Genomic DNA, 6,162 nt, shown 5'->3' with positions numbered 1-6,162 from the left:
TAGCCCACTGGTTTCTAATTTCTTCAAGAATAAATGGTCCCAGCCAGAATCCATTCTCCACTCCCAGTCCCCTGGGAGCTGTCAGGAAAACTGGAACATCTCTGCCCTTGACCTCTAGGGCAGAAATCCACAAGAGTCCCACAGCAAGAAAAGCACTGTAAAAACAGCAGTGTCGCCACAGGCAGAAAATACATCTTGTTCTCACCACTGAGAGTCCCACTGTATTGCCTGTCTCCAGGCACTGGGACTGATGAGAGAAGAATGTTACAGACACTAAAAAGTTGTCCCCACTTTAATTAAATAACTGCCTTCATTGTTTAGCTTCCCAATACTGGCGATATATTGCATATACCCTTGAATTTCATTTCCCATAGCAAACTCTTCAATATTCTGTTTTATCAGTAGTACTTAAATATGTGATTCTATAGGTTGGAATTGGAAAACATCTGAAATTTCACACATTCCAGAAGGCTTGCCCAGTTTAGGATATCTGAAGCAAAACACTTTCCAAACATGACAAGTTTCAGGATCATAAGGAGGAAAGAACAGCTAGCTTTGGGGAGGTCTTGCACATAAATCAACAAAGCACAGAGCAAAACCAATGCTGAGTCCAAGCCCCTGTGACTAGGACAGGTTTTCATGGTTGGGGTGTTGCTAGCAACAGCCTGCTGGCTCAGGGAGGCAGAGCAGTGAGAGTGCAAATAACAGAGCAGTGGAAAACAGGGTGACAGGTGTCAATTCCTGGAGTCAAGTCTGCACTTAGCCATACCCCTCACTTCCTCCAACCTCCTAAAACCTATCACAGAAGGATTCATAAAAATAAACAGAAAATGGGGATATATGACACAAATTTTTAAAAGTAAATGTAAAATGTAAAATGTAAAAAGGTGAAGAATCTTGCAGAAAAGAAATAGGATTCCATTATGCCAAGAACTCAGATGGAGAAAAAAAAGTATCTTTATTTTCACTAGGTTCTAACAAGCTATATACCACAGCAGTATCATTAGTACCCACTGACTCTGTCACCAGTATAATTTACAGATATTTTAAATTAACTTTATGGTTGTTGCAAATATCTTGAAATATAATTTTTGTTCATCATTATTTTGAAAATATATTTACTGAATGTGTCACTGCATTTTGATAGTCTTGTTTATAATAAAGAATATGTAAATATACTACATTATCTGTTTTAATATTTTGATAATCTTAAGTCAATAATTGGTTTCTTTGTGATCCTATGCATTTATGAAATAGATTTTAGAACATTATTCTGAGAAGAGATCCACAGGCTTTACCAAACTGCATAAAGTTTATGAAGAGAAAAAAAGCTAAGGTTCCTTTCATTAGATAGTTAGAGACTAGTTGGGGGGCTGAGAGGGGTACAGCATAGCATCAGCCCAAATCCAAAAACAAAATATTTTTTCAAAAAAATAGGGAAAAAGATAAAGCGATAACTTTAGGTATACATAGGGTCCATGCAATTCACTAGATTATGAAACAGTTTAAATTCCAGCAGAAGGCTATGGCTTGGAGATTGGTAAAAGCACAACTATATAGGAAGGGATCTAGATTGTCAAAGGGTGGCTCAGGAGAAATAATTCTGGAAGGTGAACTTAGATCCAGATAACCCAAATCTGTAAAACTATGACAGTCCCATATCTTTGCCAAATAACTGATGTTAATTCAATTGGAAATAAAACCCAGAAATAAAAATACTACATGTTTCTATAGCCAACTTTCACTTAGTCAAATTATTACATTAATTAATATTCTCTATTCTTTCAGAAAAACCTACTACTAGTCCCAAGGCACACTGAGCAATTACAGCCAGTGTGCTTCTTTCTAGTACACTGGCCCTTTCTTAAAACTCAGTAAGAAAACAAACAACTCAATTCAAAATAGGCAAAACCACCCAATTATTAAGGTCAGCTAGACAGCTATCCCTCTCACAATACCACATTGTCTTGATTACAGAGGAATAGCCAAATAGATCAATGTGACAGAATAGAGAACCCAGAAATATAGCTATACAAATATGCCCAATTGATTTTTGAAATTACTTTATTTCTTAGAACAGTTTTCTATTTACAGAAAATCAAGCAGATAGTACAAGCATTAATCCCTTATCTGACAGGGCTGTCACTGCTGATACCTAAAGCCAGCATGGGTTTGGATGCCATCTACTGCCTGCTGAAGCCCAACTGCCAGGAGGATCCCTACTACCTAAATTTATTTATTTTTGTTTTGTTTTGTTTTATTTAAATATTTTATTTTATATAATTCTTACATATTTTTTCATCTTTGCACAATGTATGCATTTTCATTTTGGTTATATTCCCCATATAATTGCACACACACCCCCCTTATTTTGACTCTAGTCTTTCCTTTCCCCTCCCTCCTCCCCTCCCCCCCATAGTGTGTCTCTGGTTTATAGTTGCTTGTTGATTTTGATTTTTACTTTGTATTGATTAGTCTTTTTCCTGGTCTCTTATTTAGGCTTTCTAAATTCCTGCTATGAGTGAGACCATCCGGTATTTTTCTTTTTCTTTCTGGCTTATTTCGCTGAGCATGATCCCTTCCAGCTCCATCTATGTTGCTACAAACTGCATCCTACTACCTAAATTTAATAGAGCACTTCCTGCAGAATTGCTATCAAACTGAGACCAGACAGATCATGGACTCTTCACAGCTCCCCAGGGCAATGTGGATCTTGGCAGATTCATTGAAGACTTACAACTCTATTATCAAGGACAAGACTGCTTTCTACTCCTTCTACCTTCCTGTAGTTATTGCCGTGTATATGATGGGCATTGGCAGGGAGAAGGGGCTTATCAACACCAAGAAGATTCTGCTGAAGATGGGAGAATCCTTTCAGATACAGGATAATTATCTTGACCTCTTTGGGGACCCCAGTGTGATGGGTAAGATTGGCATTGACATCCAGGATGACAAATGCACTTGGCTGGTGCTTCAGTGTCTCCAGCAGGCCTCTCTAGAACAATGCCAGATCCAACAGAATTACTGGCAGAAGGAGGCCAAGAAGGTGGTGCAGGTGAAGCCAGTATATGAGATGATGAATCTGCCGGCCGTGTTCACACAGTATGAGGAAGACAGTTACCATCGCATTATGAGTCTCATTGAGCAGAATGCTTCACCCCTGCCTGCCCTGTCCATCTTCCTGGGCCTAACACACAAGCTCTACAAGCTGAAAATGATCTGTGACTTCTAGACTGTGAGGGCACGAAGGAAAAGCTCCCAATAAGTTTTCTAACCTTAAAACAAATAGAAATATTCAATATATAACTCAAGCGTTTGTACAAACACAACTATACATTCAAAAGTGTAGATTTTATTATATGTAAATTGTATCTGTTTCTATGAAAAATGAATTTTCTGCTCTCACCAGTTGAGCACAGCACATACCAAGAATCAGTTACATTTGTTTCCAAACCTAGAGATATTATCTGTGCTTCTCATTATATTGAATAATATCTAACTTAATTAAATATATCATAAACACATGAAATATGAGTATGAAAAGGAAGAGCTGTCTCTATGAAAATTAGAAAAGACCAGCTAATAACAACTTGCTAAAAAAAAATTCGTAAACTAAAAATGAACAAGATTGTTAATGAATGATTGCATGGAAATATAAAAATCTACAATCAACTCAAATTTACATTGTTTTGCAAGTAGTTTAAAATTTTCACTCCGTTTTAATGTAATCCAAACTGGAAATCATAGAAGTTACAACATAAGAGTATATTATGCAATGAACATGTCTTGGAACTCCAATGAACAGACTCATATTCAAAGAAAGTGTATGACAAATAAATGTATTTTATATATTTAAATTAAACACTGACATGTTCTAAACACTTAACTTAAAATGTAAAACTATGCATGAAGAATTATTTATGGGTGCTCACTTTAGGTGAATTTTTCTACTCACCAAATTTATACTGTCTCCAAATAAGAGTGAAGAAATGACTCAAACCTAAGGTTTAACATTTTCTGTATTTAGTTCAAGAATTATTGACTTTTAATGATCTCGGCAAATTGTGTATATTTTGTTTGACAGAAGGGGTACTTGAAATGTTGAATTCAGACTTGTGATTTTAATTTGAAATGTTCAAAAGAATTTAAATGATGGTAGATTAGGGATTTAAATTTGAGATGTGTAAAAGTTGGATTTATTATATTTGTAAACTTGTTTGAATTTTTCAGAGACTCTGAGGTACTAAATCTATAACTTTTGAATTATTAGATTTGTAAACAGAGTTTCAGTGCTTAGGAATTTTGCCTTATTAGATTTGTAAGCTTGTTAGTTGAATGTTTGAAGTGCGTTAGAGAATCAAATATGTTACATTTGTAGTTGTTTGAAATATCTAGGAATTTATCACGTGAATAAATGTGTAGGGAACTTAATCTGCCATATTTATAAGTTAATTTTCTTAGTTAACACAGACTAATACGTCTATAAATAAAATCATCATATTTAAAGTTAAGTTTAAAAGCCTAAGAAAAACTATATTTTGAAACTGGATACCTTTAATAAATTTTACATTAATTAAACAAAACTGGCAGTATTTTTGTTGGTTTTTGCTTTCTGTATACAAAAACTTACCTCATACAGCCAAAAAAAAAAACAAAAAAACCTGAAACAATGAAGGGATTAACTCTCCCACATCCTAGTTCTCAAAAAAGATATCCATCTACTTAACTTTCAAACAAAGAAATCAATCACTTGAAACATATATTACTGTATGACCAAGCAATTTCACAACTAGATAAATCACCAAGAGAAGGCATATGTCCATACAGAAACTTGTATATAAGTGGTCATAGTAACCTAATTTTTAATAGCACGAAACTAGAAGCAACCCAAATGGCCATTAGCATATGAGTGGATGAATGAGCTGCAGTGTTTCATGCAGTGAAATATTATTCAGCAATAAAAAGGAATAAAGTACTTATACACAGATCAGTACAACATAGATGAACCTTGAAAATATTAAGCCCACATTGAAAAAAATTGTATTTATGAAGGAAGCAGAACACAAAAGCCACATATTATATGGCTATTTATATAAAATGTTCAGACTTTACCAAAACATAAAGTAGATTCCCTATGACAGAAAGGATGAGTGGAAATGAAAAGTGGCTTAACAGGTGTGGATGTTCTTTTGTGGTTGGTAAAATAGTCTAAATTGATTTTGATGATGATTGTACAGCTCTTTGAATATACCAACAAACATTAAATTTTACATTTGAAATATGTATGTAATATGAGTTATGTCTCAAGTTGTTAGAGTAGAAGCAAAGAAAGGTAAAAGGAAAAAGAGAAAAACAAATAAAAGAAAAATCAAATGCAAACTTTAAACTTTAAATTCCCTAAATTATATTCTCCCTGTAAGGAAACAATATCTCCGGGAATGTCTTTCACATAATATTTAATAACTTTATTCTGTTGTGGATATCTTGATTCTTCACATTGTGCTCTTTTTTTTTTTTTTTTTTAATAGAGGCATGCTTTATTTATTTGTTTTGCTGGTTTGTTTTTTTTTTGTTTGTTTTGTTTGTACATGCACTGGGTACAGTCAGAAGCGCGGGAGGGTGAGAGAACTCACCAGAGCCAGAGCAGGGAGCAGAGCAGGCAGAAGGACCGAAGTACACTGCTGAGGGGAGCAGCGGGCGGCAGGAGAGGTCTGCACGCCATGCGGGACCCTCCTCCGGTGGCCGGGGAGCAGCCGGGGATCGAACCGGCGCCGCAGAGGCCGCGCGCAGCCCCGCAACCCAGCACTCAACCGCTGCGCCACCGGGGAGGCCCTGTGCTCTTTTTTCTTAATGGTGAAAAAAAATTATATTTAGAATTAGCCAGTTGGATCCCAATTTTGTTGGCAACATCCAAAGTATCATAGTTAGGAGCTACCCTTTTTCTCTCCATCAGGTGAGATCAGGGTGTTGACCTTGGCCATGTCAGTGTCCTAGAGCTTCTTCACAGCCTGCTTGATCTGGTGCTTGTTGTCCTTGACATCCACCATGAACACAAGTGTGTTGTCTTCTGTCGTCTTCATGGCTGACTTGGTGTTTAGGGAGAACTTGATGATGGCACAGTGGTTAAGCTTGTTTCACCTGGGGGCATTCTTCCAAGGATAT

At 36.1% G+C, this 6,162-nt stretch overlaps 1 pseudogene; it reads left to right on the top strand.

Moving 5' to 3' along the window:
* The first annotated feature begins 2,166 nt into the window (after positions 1 to 2,166).
* On the top strand, positions 2,167 to 3,232 carry LOC119258215 (farnesyl pyrophosphate synthase-like; annotated as a pseudogene).
* Positions 3,233 to 6,162: the final 2,930 nt, after the last annotated feature.

The sequence above is a fragment of the Talpa occidentalis genome, unplaced genomic scaffold (genome assembly GCF_014898055.3).
Source record: "Talpa occidentalis isolate TD23 unplaced genomic scaffold, MPIMG_talOcc4v2.1 talOcc4.4, whole genome shotgun sequence".
Lineage (NCBI taxonomy): Eukaryota > Metazoa > Chordata > Mammalia > Eulipotyphla > Talpidae > Talpa > Talpa occidentalis.
The sequence above is the reverse complement of the archived record's forward strand: the minus strand, read 5'-3'. Positions and strand labels throughout refer to the sequence as shown.